Source organism: Felis catus, chromosome B2 (genome assembly GCF_018350175.1).
Source record: "Felis catus isolate Fca126 chromosome B2, F.catus_Fca126_mat1.0, whole genome shotgun sequence".
NCBI classification, from domain to species: Eukaryota; Metazoa; Chordata; class Mammalia; order Carnivora; family Felidae; genus Felis; species Felis catus.
Window position 1 is genome coordinate 45,921,958 of NC_058372.1, and position 26,266 is coordinate 45,948,223.

General features: G+C 38.0%; 1 long non-coding RNA gene across 1 annotated transcript in view; it reads left to right on the top strand.

Moving 5' to 3' along the window:
• Nucleotides 1-317: 317 nt before the first annotated feature.
• Nucleotides 318-26,266, top strand: part of LOC123385386 — a 227,014-nt gene continuing 201,065 nt past the window's right edge. Inside the window, exon 1 of the long non-coding RNA XR_006597818.1 lies at nt 318-505. This is a non-coding gene — a long non-coding RNA (uncharacterized LOC123385386). The remainder of the gene's footprint in view (nt 506-26,266) is intronic.

A 26,266-nucleotide genomic window follows, 5' to 3' on the forward strand; every position in this document is an offset into this window, starting at 1 on the left:
CTGAATGTACTGTGTTCTTTCTTGGCTCAGATATATTTCATAAAATGTCATTCTACTCCCGGCTCTGATCCAACTAATGATCTCAAGTAACTACGTGACTGACCTGTGCGGTAGGTAGACCAAAGACTCCCCATAATGGCCACATCCTAATTCTTGAAACCTCTGAACATGCTAGTTATCATGGCAACAAGGAATAAAATTACTGATCAGCTGAACCTAGTTAAGGAGATTATCCTGGGGTATCCAGGTGAACCCAATGTAATCATGATCCTATAAAAATGGAAGGAGGCAGCCAAGCTCAGAGAAGCTTAGAGTCATTGTGAGGAGAGCTCAGCTTGTCATTGCTGGCTTGAAAAATGAAGGAAACTATAAACCAAGGAAAGCAGGCTTTCCTTAGATGATGGAGAAGGCAAGAAAAGGAATTCTCATTTAGAGCCTCCAGAAGGAGGGGAGTTCTGCCAGCATCTTGATTTCACGGGAGGTTTCTGACCTACGGGACTTCAAGGTAACGAACTTGTATTTTTTTAAACCACTAAGCTTGTAGTGATGTGTTACAAAAGTAATAGGAAACTAATACAACCTGTTCATAATAATTTCCCTTCGTAGTCTCCTTATGTTTTTAGTTATATTCAATGACTTGCTGCTTTGCTAGACTGTGTGCTAGTGAACACCATTTTGTTCTTACTGCTATTTCTGAAAAAAAAGTTTGTGCTCTTGGTGAATGTTTGTAAAATGAACAAATGAAGAAATAATTTGGTTTAGAGTCTTATTTTTCTGGTAAGTCCTAACACATAAATTTCTGCCTCTTGTATGTCACTGACTTATGGGGAAAACAAACAAAAGACCTGTTCTAGCTTTCTTTGTGAGCACTGTCACTTTGTTCTCTGTAAAAACTTAGTTTTGAAACTGTTTGAAAATTGACTTGAGAAACACTATCTTTTATGGATGTGCTTTCAAGACAGGAAAATGTTAAGGCAACCTTGGTTTCATATGAATAGAACCTCTGAATAAAGAACTGTTAAGCCAGATACTGGAGAACTGAAATGGCTAAAAGAAAAAACTCTGGTATCCTTGAGTTAGGATAGTAGGTAGTAACTATCACCTCCAGAACCAGCAGAACAAAGAAGTGGCTGGGATTGTAATTTAGAAGCTTTGAATAAAAGACTGCTGGAGCTGAGCCCTGACCTAGGAGGGGAGCCTTGGCTGGTGTGGGGTCTCTGAGGTTGGAGAAGGGACTGTGGTGTTGGATCTGGACCTCTGAGACAGGGCTGCTGAATGGCTGATGCTGATCTCTTAAGGGGGTGTGAGGATATTGAGTCTGTGACTTAAAAAAAAAAAAAAAAGAGCAGTAGACTCTGCTGCTACTGGACAAACTACTGTTGCTGGGTGGGGAAGTGTTGCTGGGGAGTCACTGAGAGAAACAGGAAGGAGCTAGCCCTCCCCATCTGTGTGCCACCCTCTAGCTCCCCATCTCGGGAGAGCCTGAACTAAAGACTCTGCTGTTATGGCAAAATCCTGCTCTACAGAGTGAACCCCAACATCACAAAGGTTCTACAAGGCTGGATCCGACAATGGCTTAATAACACCACAGTTTCTAAGTACAAGTAAGCCAGAGATTGAGAGAAGATTCTAGAGATATTCTCAACAGAATTTGGATGGTTTTGTTAGGGAGCTTATAACTCCCTCTGCTACAACAGGTACACTCCTATACCATGGCAATTATGGGACAGTTGGGGAGCCATGGAATGCTCACCATAGATGTGTCCTGCTAAAGCCTGTGTTTTGTTCTGTTACTGTGAATGCTCTGAGGTGGGGCAGGTGCCATGTTTTGTTGGGGTTAAAAACCAATTCTCACTATTAAAAATTTTGTCCTTTTTCTTTTTCCTTGAAGGCTCACTTTTTTTTAAGGTACTTTTCAGTGGGAGAAAAATGTAAGAGGTTATTGATTTTTTTTTTTTTTTTTTTTTTTTTTTTTTTTTTTTAGTTTGGTTTCTAGAGCACTTGCTGCCATAGCAACTATTCTGACTCCAGAGTCAGAACATCCCACAAAATATACTGGACTTTGCCTTACTGTAGGTAGATGTTCTCATTTCATGTGCCTTTTGTTCTCTCCAGGCTCTGTTTCCTATGGAAAATCCTAGTTAACTGTATTTCAAAACTAGAACCACCCACTCTTATAACAAATACCTTTATGCTGCGAGTATTAGGAAAAAATATTAGAAAAAAATATTTCCTTAGGATAAGTCTTCTAGAACTTTAAGTCTTGATTGTTCTAAAAATTTCTATACTTGTACTGTTTTAATTTTGATGTGTTTTTTCTCATTCATTTTTTTTTCCTTAATTTTTTTCTTCTATCTGAATTCCATCGATGGGGCACAGTGAATAGGTGTTTTTTTCCCAAACAACTGTACCAAGTATAAAGTAGGACTAAGTTGGAAGCACTCACAGGGGTAACTTCCTATCCCACAATACTCAATCCGAGAGAACACCCTTGCTGTGTCATTCTTTCCTTCCATGAACATCCCTCACTTCTCCCTGGGTATCTCCTTTCCCCTTTGGCTCTGGCGTTGCGAGGAACAGGCAATAATTCAGTCTACTCTCTTTAGCACCTGAGGCAACCCTCCTCAAAAGATTCAGCTGGGCCCTTTGCTCTCAGTGGCATAGTGATTAATGAAGGGGTGTTCTGGCTTTGAGGGAGGATGATTGTGTCAAAGGTCACTGTATGAGGTGAAATCCTCCGTGTTCAAAATGATTCTCCTAAAACTTCAGGAAGAGGCTTGCCAGCGATGAATGAACATCTCTCCACTACAGTCATTGGTTGTTTTCTTCCTGTATGAGACCTCACTGTTTCTTCAGTTGAACGGAGAGAGGCATGCAGTTAAAAACCTTAGAATATTTAAAAATACTTAATAGTACTGCAATCCACATGTCAAGATGATCACACCATGAGAGGCATGTAGTGAACTGACAGTTGAAATCACTTCCTTTAAATCAGCATCTGATGACACTACACAGTAGTGCATATAAACAAAATGATATCCTCACCATTACACCAAGGCTTGATATCCCCTGGTCTGATATATCCAGAAGTTTTTCATCCTTAAAGGGATAGGCTAACATCTAAATTAGATGGAATCAGCAGATGTCTATGAGCCTGGGACATGACAGGAGACTTCTGACAACTGAGTCACCTGTATTCCCCACCTGCTTAGAGATTCATAATCAAAAGAATTGAGTGATGGGTAGAATAGTCCCTGGCTTCCTTTTGCTTTTCTCTAGTCTGGTTTTCTAATAGGCTGTTGGCTTCCCAGTTACTTACCAGGTACAGAGAGGTAGGAGTCCGATTCCAGAATGACCGGAGGTATGAAACTTTGTTAGGTGGCTACTTGGACTTGAGTTAAAAGCACACACCTAAGCTCCTTAGCCATCCTGTGTTTCCCATAGGGCTCTAAAGGCTCTGAAGAAAGCCTAGAGCACAAGTAATCTCTCTGGAGGATTCTAGTTAAGTCAAAGGTGCAGAGATACCTGTGAGCTTTGGCTGCCTTCCCTAAAGTTAGAGCCATTACCTGGGATAAACTTGAAGCACCTACTATTCTTGTCTACACTGAAGTAGCACTACAGCTGACATGGCATTTCAGTGAAAAGCCGAGGCTTAGTAGCAGTTGGGTCAGGTGGAGTGGAATATTCCTGGTTTGACTTCTACAGAAAAATCTTTTCTACACTTAGTTTTCTATTCCACTATCCTACTTGCTACCCTCCCCACACCTTGAAATAATTCACCAGGATGGAGTTTGTGCTGTTTTTTTTTTTTTTTTTTTCTGGAATCAAGGACAACTGGATAGACTCCTTCAGAGGTTTCAGTTTCCAGGGAACCGTCTCTTGGGCAGGGAAAGGGCCCCTTTAGAAGGGAGGGTTAAAACTTTAGGAAGCATATGGGAAAGAGGAGCTGTGTCTTACTCCCTCACATAACCTTTTCCATGAATAAGGCCTATTAAACTGACTGGATCCTGAAACGTCCCTTTAACTCTTTTTTTATGGCTTCCTTTCACAAAGAACAAAATGCCACAGATAAACCAACAAAATGCTAGGTTGGTTATTACCTTTAAAGGTCATTCGAAGTAGAGTACCATATTACTCCAGATTAACGTGACCTGTTCACCTTAATGCTCCAGGGAAATGTCAGATACAAACAATCAGGGTCAGAGTATACAGGTACTTGAGCTATTATCTTTATAACTTTCAACCCTACAACAAAGTATATGTTAAAAATAAAAACCATCATGGTCCAACAAATGGAAAGTCGTTCTTGTGGTGTAAGAATTTGGTATGGTGATGGTGATGGCATGGGTTGGGGGCGGGGTGGTAATACTTTAAGTTCTTGAAGGTAACAATTACATCATATCAGATAAGACTAGGAATTTAAAGGAGATGAAAAGAACCTCACTCGAGTAGAAATTAAGATTTATATACATGTCTTTATATTGGAGACCTTTAAAATTAGTCTTTCAGTATGATTTACTTTATTATAGCCATCTGTGGACAATATTGGGGAATGAATGGGATTCCTAGGTTTCCCTCCTGTTAACTGTTTTTTCTTCTGAATAAGCCCTCTATATCCTAGAATTCCCCACCAAAATTTAGCTACCCATTCCTAGGAAAATGATAAATGTAACTGGTAAGATTTCTACACTCAAAGCTCTGCCATTTCCAGTAGGATTTATAGTCCGTTATTCATGCAGTGGCATTAAAAATGCATGTACTTCTGAGTGCTCATACGTTCACTTTTATCAATGCCACTGGGCTTCAGTAATGTCTCCTTAAGGCTATTGCAAATAATCCAAGACCTTGTAGTTCTTATTTCTGACCTAAAGTGAAAGTATATCTTATAACCTTCTACTTCTCAGGTTTATAAAAGTGGGAAATGGAATTGGGAAAAATGAAGGGGAAGAAGAACTTACTCAAATGGCAATGGTTTTATAGTTAAGACAAAATGAAATCAAGACCTATAAATTTCCTTGTTTCATTATGATGAAAGGTTAATGATTCTCATCTTCTGGGAGACCATATTTGAAACAGTATGTGAGTCATGTTCAAAGTTATTTACTGAGGTCTGATAATGTAGGACACCTTGATAATTAGTGTTAGCACCTCATTTCTTGAGCTCTTACTATGTGTCAGATGCTGCCCTAAGTACTTGCAGGGTGAGCAGGGAGGCACGGCAGGGTCCAGCTTTCACCCTGGTATGGTCAACCTTAGGGTGATAAATTCTGGTGCATTGTCACGTCTATTCAGAGTAAATTGGCTGGCAGCTTTTGGGCTGAAGGAAAGATATGACCTGGCTAATAGGTGACTCTCCTACAGCCGTCTAGACCACAGCTGTTCCAGGCCTCCTGCCCACAGCAATTCTCTGATCCCTGCTCCCCTCCCACCCTGCTCCCCCATGCTGGCTTGCCTGCTGTTAAGCTCTGGCTCACCTGTGCCTGGAGGAGATCTTTGTCAGGTAATGTTGTACCACCTGTAACCTGGACTAACCAGTGAAGTTATCTGCCATATGAAGGATGGTTACTATACCATGCTCAGTGAGGTCTGAACCTTGCCTTGTCAAATGGAGACTGTCATTTAAGCTATTCTTCCTTGGTTACTCTCCTTCGGCAGTAGAACATTTGTTAGTTCTCTTTACATCTTAGAGCATGATTAATGTCATTTTTCATACTAAACTTTGTTTAGATTGCTATGTGGTTTCTGTCTTTTGTGTAGACTGATACAGATGGTAAACAGGAAGCAGATAATGTGGGTTAAATGATAGCAATTCCACAATTTCCCATTTTTTTCATCTTCTGCCCCATGTTACTATAGAGATCTGAATGCCCTTAAATTTGACTGGTTTTTCTTCAGAAAAATTATAGTGAGATTTCACTTCTTGCTAAAATTTCAGTGGAATCCATTTCATAAAAGAAACTAAATTCTGATAGAGGGTAAGTGGATAAAAACCTAGATTCTTACATCTGTTACCATCTTTGTTTATCTTCCTGAGTGGAGACTAATTTTAGATAATGGAGAAAGCCTGATGGATTCCTCTTAAACAGATAGAATCAAAAGTTGATAGACAAGTTGGTGTATAGTATAGCTCAAATAAGAAACAATATACCATCTCTTAAGTTAAAAGTTGGGTAATGCCTGGTCTCAGAAGCTGATAACTTATTTCTATTGTAGAAGGAGAAAAAGCAGGGTGACAGGATATGAAGCTAATTCAGGAGTCTAGAGAATCATAAAGAATTGGATTTTTTGGAGTTTGGACAATGCTAATTTAGATATGCTTAGACCTACAAGAGGAAGTGTTATATAGGCAACAGACCTCCAATAAAGGAATTCAATGAAAATGCCATGACTGAAGGTTATAATTGGAGAGTCCTTGTATACAGACAGCTGAAAGTCATGGAATTGATTGCTATCACTTAGGGAGAGGGTCTAGGCATATAGAAAACAAATCGCAGCATGGAACAGTGCTGTGGGAAGCTCTTATACTTAGACATCAAGCATAGAAGTTAGAACTAGTAAGGAAAAAGGGGCAGTAAAAGCATGGATGTGAGAGAGGAAGAAATCCAAAGAGGGAACATGGTCAAGAGAAGGAAAACTTTCAGAAGGAAGAAATCAACAGTGCTGATACTGTCCAGAGAAGAATAATATGAAGTCAGAAGGGGGAACATCTTATTTGTTTGACCTCTTATCACAGAAATGAGATGGCTACTGAAGGGAAGGTAAAAGCAAAGGGAATTTTAAATGGAAAATACTAGAACATTTGTGTGTGTGCAGTTGGGAATAATTCAGAAGAGCAGGAATACATTGGGACTCAGAAAAAAGGGTAGAATTATTGAAAGAAATTGCTGGGGAAGATGAGACAAACATGAGAAAAAGGGGAAGGGTGACTGAGAGTATCAGGGTCCCTTTATTCTAACACAAAGGGGGTTAAGAGCACAAGAAAGTAGAGATATAAGTGAATTGCCATTTAATGGCTCCTATCATAGCAGAAGTTTTGGGGAAGCGTGGCTAGAACAGTTCTGTAGAAAAAATGTGAAGTTACCACATGGAAACTAGAAAGCAAACCTTAGAACTAAGTTTGTGTTAAAAATTGCACACTTTAACAGTTTTAACTGCCTGAGTGCCAGCACAGAGTAGGTGACTAGTAGGTCTAACAAGATGAGAACTTTTTCCCCAGACTACTAAAAGGTAGAAGGAAACAATCGATGCTATTTTGAAGGCAGGAATACAATAATGGGATCTAAGCTGTGTAAAGGGGAGGGCAAGGATATGTGGAGGTAGGGTCAATAAATGGGAGATGTTTGAAGATGAAGAACTACTCAAATAGGAGTGTTCATTTGAACTACAAGGATAGTAGTTTTCCAGAAGCTAGATCGTTGAAACTGAAATGTCGAAAGTGGGTTTGGTGTTCATAAGATACGGTAATAAAAGTACATGACTGAATGGAGAGGAGAGAAAAGCCGTTAGAAGGTGAGAAGGTGAAGAACTCAAAGACCAAGCTGTTGGATGTATTGAAAATCCCAGGAAGATACAGAAGTGCAGTATAAAGTTGTGCTATTATGTGGGATTTTGTTTGTTATGGGAAGAAGGTAGAGAATAACTTCCCACGTTTTCCAGGTGAATATAGGCTAGCATGAAGACCTTTGAGTTCAGGCATTTATGAAGTAGGGAGATGGCAAGAGCTGCACCTAATGAAAATGGAGCCTTCAGTAGTATTGAGCTAGCACACCCAGAAGTCTGCCATAGCAATGCCCTACCCACACTGGGGATAAAAATATAACTTTTCCTCACTAACTTTCTACCAGAGTTTATTTGGATTAAACACACACACAATCTAAATCTTTGAAAAGTCACTTTTATAGCACCATATAACAGTGATTGTTGTTGGTTGTTAAGGGATCAATATATGCAACCTGAAGTAGAGTAATTGGGGAGGATGGGACTTTATTTCTACAATTAGTCTTTGGCTGGTTTCCATATTAGAAGAAAATGCATCTATTTCTCACTGAACCTTTTCCTTAGAGATCAGTAAAATGGCAAAAATAATAACCATTAAAGGATTGGATTTGCCATGAAAATATAGCATGTTGACAGGCTGGCCCTCAAGTCCTGGGACTCCAGTCTTGGCACATTTAAGGTACTAGCCCTACAACTAAGATAAGCTGGGTTATTGGTCATGGTGCTTTTGTTCTCCCTCCTTGAGCTGAGGGCTATCCTGGGTGACCTTGTTGTTGTTTCAAGTTTCTTTATTGCTTGCAGAAATCCACACCCTCCTTTCTCTATAAAGGGGAAACGTTTGTGAAGAGGTGGATAACAAGTAGAAGAAAAAGAACTAGGCATGTGTCACAGAGTCCCTGCTCTTAAAGGCTACAATACAATCTATACTGCTAATTCGAGTCTAGCTTTTAGTGATTCCAGAAGTTTCGTCTCAGCAACTTTCAACAACTGGTAGAACTAAAGATGCTTTTACAGATACAGTGAATTCTAAAATTCTAAATTCTACAACTGCAAGTCTATAAAATTCCTGAGTAATAGAATCTTAATTCTTCCAATTTTGTAGATGTCCTGTTTTTCCTGGAGCCCCCCTCCACACATTTTAACTGTTCTGTATTGTCCTGTATCAAATGTAACTAACGTTAAAAGCTCTAAAATAGGATAATTTGACAGAAGAACCAAGGATGTGCAGGGAATATGAAACTGTGCTCTATCCAGATGGTTGCATCCATGCCTACTGCTTCATCTAGCTCAATCCCTCCCATATTCCATCTCCTCTCTTTGCTGCAGGCATATATATCTAATTGTCCATTCAAAATCTGTTCTTGGCTATCTCAAAGACTCAACTTCTTAAACACTAAACAAATGGCCTCAACTTCTTTCATATTAAAATGAGAACAAAATTTCTATTGTATTCTTTCTCCCTGATGGCCATCACTCTTAATTCTGCTGAAAGGCCAGAACTATGTTCTCTTTAACATCTCCTCTGCCTTCTACTTGTATCTGATCCATCACCAAGTCCTGTTAACTATTCCATCTAGGTCGTCCTCAGATCTTCCACTCCTCAATACCTTCATCACTACTCCTGTAATTCAACTTATTTTTGACCTGGAAAACTGCCATACCCTCTTAGGATGCCAGAGAACTCCTTATCTTGGCTGTTCTAGTTTACTCTCTATAAGGTATCTAATCATTTAAAAAGTAGACCTTACTTTGTCATGCCCTTGATTATAAACCTTCAATAGTTTCCTTCAGCTCTTCAGATAAGAACAAATTCTTAAACATGTCATGCCGAAGGGGCTTCATATGAATGGTCTCTGTCGCCTTAACAGAAGCATCTTCCATTTCTTCCCCCCAAATTCTATGGAGTTGACTTTGGTTTATTATAGCATCTTGCTTGTTCCTGCCGTGAGGCCTTTGCTCAGTCAATTTTGTCTGCCTGATTCCCTTGTTTCTCTCTTACCTAATTTTTCTCTCCTCTTCATATATCCTCTCAGATTTCACTTCCCCAGGGAAGCTGCCTCCATGACCAACACAAACACCTGCCATGGCTGAATAAAACTTGACTCTCCCCTTTAATATATAGAAAGGTATCCACTTTGTTTATAATCTTATGTGATCATCTGATAGAATCTAAGGTTGAAAAGTCACTTCTGTTTCTGAGGATAGGGACCATGTTTCTTTCACTTCCCCCACCCCCCTCCCCAAAGCCCACCAGAGTGTTTGGCACTTAGAAGTCCGTAAAAAAATTGAACTATATTACCTACCAGATTCTTTGCCTTGTCTCTAACTTTCAGAATACTCCAACCTGCACCAATTGGCAATTTCTTACTTTTGCAGCTACAAGTATAGTTTTACTACAATTGTTGAGCTGTAATCAAGCCATTAAATTAATAGTAGAGTATCTAAAAAGCTATGTGTTTTCCATAAGTGATATTTGATCAACAGTAAAAGATCAGACAGGGAGAAGGGAGAAAATCGTTGGAGATGAGACCTAAAGGCAAAAATGAGTAACTGTGCAGGGGGAGTACATAGGCCATTGTATTAAGTGCAGAAAGTTTGGATAGGTATGAAAATACAACTTTGGTAGAAGATAGCTGAGCCAATCTGGATGAAATATTTCCTGAAATATTTCTATCAGTTTTGAATCTATTTTAGCCTAATACTTTGCTGTAGACAAATTTTAATAAGATGTTCAAAGGTCTCCCCATGTTTTTGTCAAAGGAACAATAGCCACAGAAGTCAACCTAGGCTGCTAAGGGCAGTGTCTGCATAAGGAGTGAATGGGTGACTAGGGTGTGGTGTGGTAGCCTCAGGCCACCAGAGGAAGTGGTAGATCCTGGTACCAAAGATACTAGAAATAAGGATAACTGGGGAGAATGTATTAATTTCTCAGGATCTCCCTTGGAGAAGGAAGGTATTTTTTGCTCTAGAAATCCTGTAATGGTAACTAAAACCCCAGGATCTTTAAAGATGAGCATCTCCTGTATAGGCTGGCACTGAAGCATGAATTATAAGTTAAGGGGCACCTGGGTGGCTCAGTCGGTTAAGCGTCCGACTTCAGCCAGGTCACGATCTCACGGTCTGGGAGTTCGAGCCCCGCGTCGGGCTCTGGGCTGATGGCTCAGAGCCTGGAGCCTGCTTTCCATTCTGTGTCTCCCTCTCTCTCTGCCCCTCCCCCATTCATGCTCTGTCTCTCTCTGTCCCCAAAATAAATAAACGTTAAAAAAAAAAGTTAATTAAGCATGGCTTTGATGCTGGGCTTATGTTCAAAGAAATCCCATGTAAGATCATTAGTACGATGAAAAAACGAGAAAAGCTTGCTAAATGTTATTTCCTGTGTTAGCAAACATAATCTTATAAACCAGAACCTTTTACATTCTGAGAAGACTGGAACCAGTGGACTGTGAATAAATTATGAATCAAGAAGACACGCCTGGGATACTTGAGGGAAAGGACTCTACTGTGGCAAAAATTCAGAGGCAAATATATAACTTTGATACAGACTTTAAAAAGAGCATTCCTCTATAATTAAGCTGTTGGAATTTTTATTTTTATTTTTTTTTTTAATTTTTATTTTTTAACATTTATTTATTTTTGAGACAGAGACAGAGTATGAACGGGGGAGGGGCAGAGAGAGAGAGAGAGAGAGACACAGAATCGGAAACAGGCTCCAGGCTCTGAGCCATCAGCCCAGAGCCCGACGCGGGGCTCGAACTCACAGACCGCGAGATGGTGACCTGAGCTGAAGTCGGACGCTCAACCGACTGCGCCACCCAGGCACCCCATAAACTGTTGGAATTTTTAGACTTTAAAAAACACCTCCACTTTGAATATATCTGGTTTTTTTTTTGTTGTTTTTTTTTTTGTTTTTTGTTTTTTTTTGTCCCTTTCTGAGAAGAGAAAACCTGTATTAAAAGTAGGAAGAGAAGCATGAGCTGTCTGGATTATATTTTGGGAACTATCCTGATACTGTAAATCAATTTTTGATATTGCTTCTAAGGGTGTTTTTCTTCAAGTGTAAGCATGTAGTGGCCATTGTGTATGGTATGTGCCAAGCGCCTAGAATGCAGAGTCTAACAGGCCTAGGTGCAAAATGTAAATCTTCGGTTAAACACTAGATAGGCTCTCTAGGGTCTCTGAATCTTCATCTCCTCATAGAATATTTCTGCCTCGTGTATGAGACTGAATAAGATAAATGCAGAAGACTTAGGATATTAACTGGTAAATAGTAGCTTGACAAATAACTGTGCTTTTATGATAGTAATACTTATATGTAACAAATCTAGTTGTCTGAGTATAAATCCAATATGCTCCTTTGAATAAGTATTTGAGGGGTCCTTAAAAAGGATCAGAAGTATGTGTGCTACTCCAAAGACCATCTAGAAGATCGTGATTGATTTTTGGCTGACCGGGATCCAGGCTTCCAATAGTTTGGTTATATACCATTCTCTGTCCTTGTGTTCAGTCCACTAGGTTTGAATAGATTTCCTATTGCCATTCCAGGGATATGGCGTGAAATGCCCCAAGCCTAGCTCTATTAGCATATTGTATCTTCCTTAGCTATGGCAATTGTTTCAGGCTGGGCATTTAGACCAGTCAGAATCAATGAGATGAAATTAGGCTCTTGTTAGAATTCATGGTATAAAACTCTTGCTCTTTCTTGCAGAATTTGAAATTAGAAAGACCGGGTTAGGAGATACTGTAGTTCTTGTATCTACCAGAGGTTTTCTGTCAGATAAAGTCAGCATGAAAAAAAGTGGAGCTAGGAATCATACTGGGTCCTCCTCATTATTTGAGCTACTGATCAAGTCATGTCTTAAAATCGTCATCTGGATCACAAAGAATTGATGAAGAAACCAACAGAACAGGGTTCCTTAGAGCATAAGCAAGAATAACCTTTACCCCTTTAAAAGTGGTGACTTAAGAGTTAGGCCCATCAGTGAGAGGCCTCCAAAGTCTAACTTCTCTCTAATGATCTTATTTTTTTAATTAAAAAAACCTGTCTGACTTATAACTGGAAGTTATTGACTCCCTTTACCCATTTCTCCTATCCTCTACCTCTGGCAGTCACCATTCAGTCTTTTTTTTTTTAATAATTTTTATTTATTTAATGTTTATCTTTATTTTTGAGACCGAGACAGAGCATGAGCGGGGGAGAGGCAGAGAGAGAGAGGCAGACACAGAATCAGACACAGGCTCCAGGCTCTGAGCCGTCAGCACACTCAGCACAGAGCCCAACGTGGGGTTTGAACTCCTCAACTACGAGATCATGACCTGAGCCGAAGTTGGATGCCCAAGCTACTGAGCCACCCAGGTGCCCCAGCCACCATTCAGTTCTTTGTAACTATGAACTTTTTTCTTTTTTTAAGATTCTACATATAAGATCATATAATATTCATCTAATTTTAATGACAGAATGGGTAGTCTGCTTTCTTTAAATAGGAGAATGGCTGGCATAAAATATAACACTAGTTTCAAGCATAGGACCTAGTACCTAAACAAATTTGTGTTATCCTCACCACAGGTGTAGCTGCTTGTCCTCTATCACCATAGAAATACTAATGCAATACCATTTACGATATTCCCTATGCTGTACCTTTTATTCCCACAATTTATTCATCCCATAATAGGAAGCCTGTATCTCCTCCTCCCCTTCACCAATTTTGCCTATCCTACCCTCCTCACCTCTGGCAACCATCTCTGGATTTATGGATCTGTTTCTGCTTTTGGTAGGTTTGATTTGTTTTTACTTGAATAAGTCATGAGAACAGTTGACTACACAATAGAATGTTTATTAGATATTTTATTTTTCATAAAATGTTTTACTTATAAACTTTCAAATTATGAAATAGCAGGCCAAAAACTACCTCCAAAACTTAGCGAAATTATTTACATATAGCATTTATAGATGGTTTTAGCAGATACTTGTACATAGTGTCACCTTGAATTGTGGACCTATGTGTGGCCTTGCAGAACATCAACTATTCATAGAGATGCTTGTCTAATAAAGTACTACCATCCAAGTTAAGAATAAGCTTTAAAGAACTAAGTACTTCTATTGAATTTTCTCTTTTGGGGGGGATCAAAACCATGGGTGAAAAAGGCATCAATTCAAAATCCTGGGATTAGGAAACAAAGCCATCACTTTTAGATAAACGATTTTTTTTAAATCAATATTTGCTATTTTCCTTTACTTCATTATATAATTTTCTTGAGTTGGGAAAGAATTTGGGGATAGAATAATTTGAGTCTTGAACCCAATTCAAAATTTTGTCTTCACTAAAAGGACTTTTTAAAAGTGTAACAAATTTTCAAAGAAATAAAATTGAATTGCTACGATGACCACTTCTAAAAACTTAAAGTTTAATACCCAGAGAAATAAACCTAAACATATGACTTGCTGAATTTCTACAACTGAACACATTCCTGCAGTTCCTTCTCTAATTGTGGGGTTTTGTCAATTTTTTTTTAATCTACTTAAATTTATATCCAAGTTAGCATCTAGTACAATGACTTCAAGAGTAGAACCCAGTGATTCATCCCCTACATATAACACCCGGAGATCATCCCAACAATTGTCCTCCTTAATACCCCTTGCCCATTTAGCCCATCTCCCCACCCACAACCACTCCAGCACCCTCAGTTCTCTATATTTAAGAGTCGGTTATATTTTACCCCTGCCCTGTTTTTATATTCTTGATTCCCTTCTATGTTTGTTTTGTGCATCAAATTCCACATCTGAGTGAAGTCACATATTTGTCTCTTTACTGACTAATTTGGCTTAGCATAATATACTCTAGTTCTGTCCACGTTGTTGCAAATGGCAACATTTTGTTCTTGATTGCTGAGTAATATCCATTGTATATATGCCCCATCTTTATCCTTTCATCCACAAATGGACATTGAGGCTCTTTCCATACTTTGACTATTGATAGTGCTGCTATAGACATGGGGGTGCATGTGCCCCTTTGAAACAACACACCTGCATCCTTTGGATAAATACCTAGTAGTGCAAGTGCTGGGTCATAGGGTAGTTCTATTTTTAATTTTTTGAGGAACCTCCACAGTGTTTTCCAGAGTGGCTTCCGTAGTTTGCATTACCACCAAGCGTTCTTCTTTCTTCACATCCTTGCCAACATCTGTTGTTGCCAGAGTTAATGTTAGCCATTCTGACTGGTGTGAGGTGGTACCTCAATGTGGTTTTGATTGGTATTTTCTGATGAGTGATGTTGAGCATCTTTTTGTGTGTCTGTTAGCCATCTGGATGTCTTCCTTGGAGAAGTGTCTATTCATGTCTTTTGCCCATTTCTTCACTGGATTATTTGTTCTTTGGGTGTTGAGTTTGATAAGTTCTTTATAGATCTTGAATACTAGCCCTCTATCCAATAAGTCATTTGCAAATGACTTTTCCCATTCATCAGTCAGTTGCCTTTTAGTTTTGCTGATTGTTTCCTTTGCCATGCAGAAGCTTTTTATCTTGATGAAGTTCCAAGAGTTCATTCTTGGTTTTGTTGCCCTTGCTTCCAGAGACCTATTGAGTAAGAAATTGCTGCAGCCAAGGTCAAAGAGGTTTTTGTTCGGTTTCTCCTCGAGGATTTTGATGGCTTCCTCTCTTACATTGAGGCTTTTCATCCATTTTGAGTTTATTTTATTGTATGGTATAAGAAAGTAGGTTCATCACGTCGCTGTCCAGTTTTCCCAGCACCACTTGAAGAGACTGTCTTTATTCCATTGGATATTCTTTCCTGCTTTGTCGAAGATTAGTTGGCCATACGTTTGTGGGTCCATTTCTGGGTTCTCTGTTCCATTGATCTAAATGTGTGCTTTTATGCTAGTACCAAACTGTCTTGATTACAGCATTGTAACACATCTTAAAGTCCAGAATTGTGGTGCCCCCAGCTTTGGTTTTCATCTTCAGGGTTACTTTGTCTATTGGGGGTCTTTTTTGGTTCCACACAAATGTTAGGATTTTTTGTTCTATCTCTCTGAAGAATGCTGGTGTTACTTTGATAGGGATTGCACTGAATGTCCATTGCTTTAGGTAGTTATCAACATTTTACCAAAACTTGTTACTTGTTTTTCTTTTTTCTTTTTTTTTTTTTTTTTGAGCATGGAACAATTTTCCTTTTTTTTTTTTTTTTTTTTTTTGTCTTCAATTTCTTTCATAAGCTTTCTACAGTTCTCAGTGTATTTTGTTCCCCCACCTCTTTGGTTAGGTTTATTTCTAGGTATTTTATGGTTTTTGGTGTAATTTTAAATAGGATTGATTCCTTGATTTTTCTTTTTTCTGTTTCATTATTACTGTCTAGAAATGTAACTGATTTCTGTGCATTGATCTTTGTATCTTGTGACTTTGCTGAATTCATGGATCAGTTCTATTAGTTTTTTGGTAATTCTTTTTGGGTTTTCCATATAGAATATGTCCTCTGTGAAGAGTGGAAGTTTGACTTCCTCTTTGCTGATCTGGATGACTTTATTTCTTTGTGTTGTCTGTTTGCTGAGGTTAGGACTTCCAATATTATGTTGAAATAACTGGTGAAAGTGGGCATCCCTTGTCCTGTTCCTGACCTTAGGGGGAAAGCTGTTTTTTTTTTTTTTTTTTTTTTTTTTTTTTTTTTTTTTTTTTTTTTTTTTTTTTTTCCCTACATTGAGTAATTTTCCCCATGTTAGTGGTGGGTCTTTTGTATACGGCTTTTTATGATCTTGAGGTATGATCCTTCTATCTCCACTTTCTTCAGGATTTTTTATGAAGAAGGAATGCTGTATTTCGTCAAATGCTTTCTCTGCAACTGTTAAGAGGATCATGTGATTCTTGTATTTTTATTATATTGTGGTGTATCATTGATTTGCAGATAATGAACCAGCCCTGCATCCCAGGTACAAATCCCGCTTGATCATGGTGAGTAATGCCTTTAATGTATTGTTGGATCTGGTTGGCTAGTATCTTGTTGAGAATTTTCCATGTTCATCAGGGAAAGTGGTCTGTAGTTCTTTTTAGTGGGTGTCTTTGGTATTGGAATCAAGGTAATGCTGGTTTCATAGAATGAGTTTGGAAGTTTTCCTTCCACTTCGATTTTTTGGAACAGGGTCAAAAGAATAGGTCTTACTCTTCTTTAAGTGTTTGGTAGAATTCCCTTGGAAAGGCATCTGGCCTGGACTCTTGTTTTTTGGGAGATTTTTGATTATTAATTTACCGGTTAAGGAATATTCAGATTTTCTACTCTTGTTTCAATTTTGGTAGTTCATAAGTTTCTAGAAACTTGTCCATTTCTCCTAGATTGCCTGATTTACTGGCATGTAATTGCTCATAGTATTCTCTTATTTGTATTTCTGCAGTGTTGGTTGTGATCTCTCCTCTTTGATTCTTGATTTTACTTACTTGGATCCTTTCCTTTTTCTTGGTCAAACTGGCTAGGGGTTTATCAATCTCCTTAATTCTTTCAAAGGACCAGCTCTTGGTTTCTTTGATCTGTTCCCCCCCCCCCCCCCCCCCCCCCCCCCCCATAACACTGGTTTCTGCTCTAGCGTTTATTTCCCATCTTCTCCTGGTTTGGGATTTTATTTGCTGTTTTTCTAGTTCTAAGGTATAAAGTTAGGCTGTGTATCTGGGAACTTTAGGAAGGTCTGGATAGCTATATATTTCCCTCTTGTGACCACCTTTGCACCCCAAAGGTTTGGGGCTGTGGTGTTATTTTCATTGGCTTCCATGTACTTCTTAATTTCCTCTTCTTGGTTAATCCATTCGTTCTTTAGTAGGATGCTCTCTTTAATCTCCAAATACTCATTGTCTTTCCAAACTTTTTCTTGTGATGGACTTCAAGTTCATAGCATTGTGGTCTGAAAAATATGCATGGTATTATTTCAATTTTTGTGCTTGTTGAGGGCTTTGTGTCCTAATATGTGATCTATTCTGGAGAGTGTTCCATGTGCACCCGAAGAATGTGTTCTGCTTTAGGATGAAATGTTCTAAATATATTCCATCCAATCTAGTGTGTCATTCAAAGCCATTGTTTCCTTGTTTGTTTTGTTTAGATCTGTCCATTGCTATAATTGGGGTGTTAAATACCTACTATGGTATTCTCAAGTTTCTTTGTCATTAATTTATATATTTGGGCTTACCCACATTGGGGCATAAATGTTTACAGTTGTTATGAAGGGATCTATCCACCAAGAAGATAGGTCTTATTACAGTCTTTATTTTAAAATCTAGATGGTCTAAGTATGGCTACTCAGGCTTTCTGTTGGCAACCATTAGCATGAAAGATGGCTCTCCATCCCCTTACTTTAAGTCTGAAGGTATCTTTACATCTAAAATGGGTCTATTGTAAAAAGCATACAGATGCATCTTGTTTTCTTATCCATTTTGTTACCCTTTGTCTCTTGATTGGAGCATTTAGTCCATTTACCATTTAGAGTGTACTGAAAGGTATGAATTAATGCCATAATCTATTAATCTCTCCTCTTATTCTGTTCTCTTTAAACGAATCTGCATTTTAGAAGTCAGAATATTTCTATATTTTTCCCAGTAAGGTCCTACCATATATCGTCTTTTGTGTCTGGCTTCTGTTGGTCAATATTGTCTGTGACATACATTTATAATGTTGGGCATTTTGTTAATAAGACTATTAAAAACAGTGCTAATATGAACACCAAAAATACATCTCTTGCTGAGCTTATATAGGAATTTTTGTTGGGTATTACCTAGGAAAGAAAGTTCTGGGTCATAAGGAGTTGCTTGAGTAAGTATTTCAAGTTGGTTGTACCAATTTAGTCCCACCACGAGTGCATGAGAGCTCCAGTTCCAAGTTTTCACCAACGCTTGGTATTTAAATTTTAGCCATTCTGATGGGTGTGTTTATACCTTTAGGGCTTTAATTGCATTTTACTAATGAGGGCATATTTACTGGTTCTTTGGTCCTCTTGTGAAATGTCAGTTTAAGGTCTTCTGTACAGTGACTTTTTTATAATACTAAATCGTGGAGAGGCTATAATGTTTGAAATCAGTTTCATTTTTAAATGGATTCAGAGATCCTTTAAGTTCACACATGCCTCCATCTACCTCAAAGGGCATATAGTCTGATACAAAAACTGATTTTCTTTCTTGTGCTAACAGAAGGAATTTATATGTTTTGAGGGAAAGATTCTGATTGGAAAGTTCTGACTTAGGAAAAGTTAACTCTATTAAATTTAAATACTAAGGAGTCCTCTGAAGTTTCTAACTTATGAATTCTAAAACTATATTACCTTCTTTCCCATCCATATAATGATGTGATGAAGTAACTTTATTTAAAGTAGCTATCCTGTTAGAGCCAAAGTTACCAAATGAAGAATCCCTTCTTTTGGCAATTTTTAACTTTATTTGCCATTGTTTGTACTTCATATATTTTACTGCTCCTATGGATTTTTTTTTTTTTTGTTTTTTTGGTGCTAAGCTCAACCTATTACACACGTTCTCACTCAATTTCACCTAATAAGTGTTTCAGGTAGGACTTGGATTATATTCATTCTAGGAATGAGAAAATGGAGGCTTGGAAAAATATAAATTTACCCCACATCAGACCCGACAAGTGCAAGCAGAATTCAAAGATACCTCTAAGGTACCAAAATCAATGGCTTTTGACTATCCCTTGTTGTCTGTATGACTTAAATAGTTGAAGCTTCTTAGATCCTAGCAAACCGTAAAAACACATAAGCTTTATTTGGGTCTTACTAATTCAACTTTGATCCTACTGTATTAAATCTAATGGACACGTCTTTCTCTCTCACATCCTAGCAGCACTCAACATTAGTGACCACGTCCATCTCCTTGAAACACTACCTTCCTTTAGTTTCCATGAAACAGCATTCTCCAACCAGTCTTGATCTTTCTTTCTAGTGACCACTTCTGTGTTCACCCTACAAAGGGTTATTTATCTTCCCAGACAGCTGTACCCCAGATTCCCTTACTGTAGGCTTCCCTATAAGCAAAGATTTCTACTTTGGGTGTTTGTATCTAGTTGAGACATAATTATAGTCTCAATCTCAAGGTCTTCATCCTGTTTAATATCATTGTTAAATTTTCCTAACGGAACTTCCCTTGGCTGTTCTTCATCCTTCTGAGGTGGTTCTCCAATTTGATGGGTTACTTTATTCTTTGCTAGGGTCCAGAACCTTCATTTTTTTAAAGTGAAACACCCTAGGTGTTGGAAAGCACTAGTGGTTCTGGCACCTTTTGATTTGGCCTCAGAAATTGTTACAGTTCAGCTGAAGTATAACTTTTTTTCCCCCAAGTTGATTTGATTTATGATGAACATTTGTTTCACTTTTGTCAAACAAGAACTCATTTATTTAAAGTAAAATGATGTTGTGTGCCAGAAAGCAGAAGGTACTCTTGGCAAATGGAAATATCCCTGTGTGCACTTGCATCAGCACAAAGTATGTTTCTTTTATATTCTGTGAATGTCTTTAAGGTGAGCTCTCTTAACTTCTGTGATAAACAAAAGCAGAAAATGGATCAACATGAGCTAGAGTGGACTCAAATTATTATATAGAGATGGTAAGTAGGATATAGCAGAAAGTAGAGATGGTTTTATATACTGAACTTAATTTTGAGGCACCAGTCATGACCTCTATGCTTTTTGTTGTTAGAGCAACTTGTTAACGGTTAAATTGTCCTGATTCAGCACAAAGAATGAGTACCTGAATAGCCTGACTCCTTGAAACTAGTCTCTATTAGGAAATGAGTGAGAAGTAGAAGGTCACCTGGATCTACAATAGCTATATTTGGAACTAATAGAGTGAGGAGCCCTCTAGGCGAAGGGGGTAACATCAAGATGCTTTGTATTTTGAGGGATGCTGTTGGAAACGCTTCCAAATACTCCCAGGGGAATAGGAGGGTTGGTAGTTCTATTTCACAGGATAAGTATCAAAACCAAATCTGACAGGACATCCTGGGACTAATGCATAATCCCTGGAGGTGAATCTGCATACAAATTGATAATGGTTGGATGAGTGTATATTCCTTGTAGGCACAAATACCTTCTGCACTGGTGCCTGCTATAGACCAAATATTTGTGCCTCTTTCTCTCACACTCAGATTCGTGTTAATCTAATCCTTGATGTGCTGGTATCTGGGAGGTGATTAGGTGGAGCCCTAGTGAATGGAAGTAGTATCTTATGAAAAAGATCCCAGCAAGCTCTCTGCTCTTTCTACCATTTGAGGACACCATGAGAAGATAGCTATCTCTGAACCAGGAAGCAGACCTTCTTCAAACACTGAATCTGCTAGCACCTTGATCTTGAACTCTCCAGCTTCCAGATCTGTAAGAAAGAAGGTTCTGTCTACAGGATTACTAGCAGCCTGAACAGACTAACCTAGAACCTCTCCCCATGTATTTCTCCATGTGCCCCAAGTCCTTTGCTTAATACGTAGGGCAAGTTCTATGTACTGCATGTGATTCAGCAAGATCAGCCTCTACTGTGCCAGTATTCTTCCCCTTGGCTATACTGGGGTACCCATGTTTTCCTTGCCCAATCGTGGTCATAGCTGAGGTCCTTCTCTACAACCTGCCCAATTTAGCAATTGCCCTACCCTTCCTTTTACTGAAAGTTTTGATGTGTATTTAATATAACGTAGTTTGTAGGAATACAGCACAATGGTTTGATGTTTATATACATTGTGAAATGATGTCACTAGTTCTAAAAATTCTTTTGGTGAGGTCTCTTAAGAGTTACTACATAGCATATTTGTGAATTTCAAGGAGTATCCACTATAGTCACCTCGTGTAAATTACATCCTCATGACGTATAACGATAAATTTGTACCTTTTTTGGATACAATCCTTCACCCATTTTACGTACCCTCTAACCCCTTCCCCTCGGGTAACTCCCAATCTCATCTCTAAATCTATGATCTTGGTTTTGTTTCTGCTTCTTAGATTTCACATATAACTAAGGTCATGCTGTATTTGTCTTATTTGTTTTCATTTTGAAGTATTAATTAATAAAATACAACTGGGTTTTGTAGGCCTCTACTTAAACCTATCCTTTCCACCATGGTCTCAACTTAGTAGCACAGGCAGCAGAATCAGTGGTTGGATGCATGGTTCAATCTGAAAATATCAGTAACCTATCTTTCTCAGTGATCCTTTCCAGACCAGTTAGGATCTCTTAAAGATGGCATGAAAATGATGAAAAAATTGAGTGCTTTCGGATATTAGCAACTAAAGGCAACTAGTTCTTAAGTTGTATTAGACAAGTACTCAAAACTGCTGTCCTTGGTTGTTCACCTGGTATTCTACCAGTTTTGTCCTTGCCCTTGCCATTGAAAGATACACAAAGCCACTAGAAGCCAGTTGGTGGGGGTGAGTGGAAATTACATGTGTGCATGTGCAGGATATAGAAGCTGAGTAGTTCTGCCATCAGTGTATATCATATAGCCTGAACTTTCTTATTAAAATACTACCACTTTTGCGATAGTGTATTGTCTATAATCATTGTTCAGTAACACTAGTTTGCAGTTAATGCCTAAAAGGAATAAATATGAGCTATTAAGTTCTGAATTTGTTTTCAAGAAAATAGATGTACAAAGAGTGTACAGTATTGCACAAAAGGTGCCCAGTATTCATTGTCTGCTAGGAGTACCATACTACTACTGATCTTATGAAAACAAGACACTAATCTGGTAAAGGATCATCATCTACCTCAAAAGTTAAGAGTTACTGAAGAACATTGTGGTCAAAGATGACAACGTTATATGTACAGCAGCCTTACATACCTCATGTGCCTTAAAATACCACTCTTGAAACATTTTTCACATAATCAAATGAATTTAAATTTTGTTGAGTTTGAATATAAATGTGCTTTGTAGAAAACGTACAGCAGTAGCTATCAACAGGTTACTCAGCTGAAAAACAACTTCACAAATAAGGAAATGTTGTCAGTTTTGATTAGTCATCAGATACTTCATCAGTTCCAAAAATGTTAGCTATTTCACTTCAGATATTTCACTTTAGATATGTCAACTAGCAATTAGAGACCTCATCATAAATGCCATCGTAAATTAAGTAGAAACTTAAAGTTGGCAATGTGTTGTCTTTTAGCAATAATATGAAGACGAGTTTTGTGGCATAGTTCTGTGGTCAAAAACCCTGCTCTAACTAAAACCCAGAAAGCGGACATATACTTCATTTATGGTGCATATATAATCCTTAATATAAACAAAATAGCCTATCAATGGAAATAGTTCTCAAAACTTAATACATTAGATATAAATATAACTAAACCACAAAGCATTTTTGTGAAGGCTAATGTTGAAGACAAAACCTGGATAAGTTTTTTTTTTTCCCCCCTATCAAGTAGATTTTACAAATGCATGAGACTCAAAGTGCTACTTTCAGAATCAACCTAGGTGTACAAAGATTTCAATTTTGACCCTGCTGCTTTATTTTTGTAATTTGTTCAAAATCAGTTATATAACTTCAATAAAAATATTCAATGAATAGGACCAGAAAAATCCTATGAAGCTTATAGAAAATTGATTAAAAACCATGCTTGCAAGCAGAAAGGCATTCAAATTGAATCCAGAAAAGCTTAAATTGAACAAATTAGTGAAATATCAAATAATACACTAGACTTAGTTTTGATATTGTAATTAGAAGTCGCGTGAATTGTAAACTTAGTTACTACTTTTTCATTAGATGCATTTATATTACCCTAATGGAACAAACTTGATAATATCTAAAATACTACATCTAAGTGTTCAATCTAAATGTTTATATATATAAAATATGTGTTTATACACCCACAATAAAACACTATTCAGCCATAAACAATAATCTTCATTTGACAACATAGATGGAACTTGAGTACTGTACTAAGTGAAATACGTTGGAGAAAGACCTATGACATAACTTCACTTGTAGAATCTAAGAAGTAACAAGAGAATCTAGACTCACAGAACAGGTAAGTTGTTGCTACAGGGGCAGAGGATTGAAGGTGAACTGGATCAAGGGGATTAAGTACAAACTTCCAGTTACAAGATGCATCATGGGGATGGGGAATACCCTTAATGTTGTAAGGTGACAAGTTGTAACTAGACTTATTGTGATGGCAATTTGGCAATGTCCGTTATTACACACGTTAGTTTCAGGTGTATCAATTATACCTCAAATTGAACAAAACCACTTCTATTGAAACAGGAATGGATGTTCGCCTACCTTTTGTGTCTAAACGTATACATGACAGAAGTTCTTGGACTTTTGCTTTCATAAATGGGTAATAATGGGTAGGGTTGGAGAGGACTTAAACATTGATGCTTTGACAACAACATGAGGCATACTTTTTACACACTAAACTATCTCTACTTGCACAGCTCCTTCTCCTACAGTCTGACCTGTGAAGAGTATACACCATTTTAGTAGCAGAATACACACACACACACACAGCTAGAAGGGAACTTAGAGTTGACAGCAAATGGCAGAAATGGAAAAGCTACAGTATCTAATTTCAGACAAGTCTCTTCATTTTCCACACAGTTTAGACCATATAAACACAGTAATCATATGATTTGAGAAATACTAAAGTTTTTTTTATAACTTAATTATGTGTCTTCACTGCTCGCCAAACCTAATATGTCCAAATTAATCTTATAAGGAACTAAAACTTTTACTATAATGCAGTTTTGTAGAAGTCCCCTTACAGAAAGAACCTAACACCCAACATGGCTGGCAGGGATTCTGGGAAATATTTCCCAGCCCCCCCAAGTGCTTGTGAACAGGAGAGAGCATAAACAATTGAAGATAGGAGTTTCCAATAGAAAATTGCCACAAAAATTACTCATGGATGCACACACCGATTTTTAGGAAAACCCATGAAATCAAAAGATAACAATTTCAAGAATAGTTATCCATGAGAAGGGAGGGAGGGAGGTATTGATTTCAGAGTAGGTCTTCAGAAACCCTAAGCTGTGAAACATATAAAAATACTAACATTTGTATAACTCATATGGCAGCTGCATGTTTGCCTAGGTTTCATAATTTTTAAACATTTTATAATTGAACAAAGGAGCTGCAATGCCATAAAGATCAGAATAAATAAGGCAGAAGCAACAAAAATATACCTCCCTGAAAGTTTTTCCAGGCTCTGTGCTAAAGATGCTTGGGAAGGGAGCTTCTCCAACCACATGATTATTACACCTATATATAGACTTGGCAGTCTAAGCTATAGAAACTCTTAGAACACACAAGTGAATCATGTTCTTATTTTAGATCCTTGTGGCAAATATCTTCACTAAATGTCTTCCTGGAAAAGGTTTATGGCAGTAAGTTGTACAACATGATTGAGCTTACCTTTATACTTAAAGGATAAACGTTCTGTGAATTTGTTCATCTACGTGATGATACCTGGTTCTAACAACATGTAAGGTAAAAAGGGAGCCATTTTTATCCCTTATTAAAGATGAGCAACCAAACTAACTTCTTCCCTGGTCACCCTATGTGCACATTGTCACACTGCTAGTATAAGGTAGAGCAAGTGTTAACATTCAGGTTTTCTACCTTCCAGTGATTAAATGCTTCTTTAGAACATCATTTTGTGCCCCCCCCCCCCCCCCATTGGATATCTTCCATCAAAATACCTTTTTTTTTTTTCGTAAGAATATTTCAGTGCTGTTAACATTACAATGAGGTTCCTATATTAGAAAGGCTTCCATTTCTTAGAGTTCCTGTAGCTATAAAGTTAGGATTATTTACTTTGCTACAATTTCCCAGCCTGGATTCCTTAAGAGACCATGTACCAGCTTATTTTGAGACTGCAAACTGGGAAAGAGCACAAAATGTTTGTGGCAAATACACATATCTCTGAGCAAAGCCCTGTGCCACGTACCTATTTTTGTTATCAATAAATGTGATTAAACATGATAAATGGACTTCTTAAATATCTTAATATGTACAGACCTCAAAATTTCCAGACATATATTGGTCAGCAGATATGGTCACCTTAGTGTATTGACACAACAGCCTAGAATTAAAGACAAGTGGTAATAAAACAAATTTGTATTGAGTCAGATGCTTGCAAAAATCTATTAAATTCCTTGACCTTTCTTTCATAGCATATGCAGGCCAATATCCGATTTCTCTTAAATTTATCTTCTGTGTTCTTAAGTTTATTTGAGATAAAAAGAGTGCAAGTGGGGGAGGGACAGAGAGAATGCCAAGCAGGCTCTGTGCCGTCAGCGGAGAGCCTAACATGGGATTCAGACTCACAAACCATGAGATCATGACCTGATCCTAAGTTGGATGCTTAACTGACCGAGTCACCCAGGTACCTTTACATTTTTATTCTTAAAAACTTGTGTATATTTAAGATGTACAACGTGACTTGATATATACATACAGCAAAATAACTATGGGCAAGCTGATCAATATACCCATCACATAATTACCATTGGCGTGTGTGTGTGCACGTCCGTGTGTATATGCATGTGTGAGAGAGAGACAAAGGACCTGAAGTCTACTCTTAGAGGTACTGTATTAAATGTTGGAAACTTTTTAACTTCAGTCATCCTGTATAGTAGATGTCTAGACTTATTCTACATAACTGCCATTTTGAACCCTTTGACCAACGTATCTTCATTCCCCACCTTCCACCCCCTGGTACCTACTGTTTTGTTTCTATGTATTTGACTCTTTTAGATCCCACACATAAGTGAGATCAAGCAGTTTTTCCTTTGTGTCTGGGTTATTTCACTTAG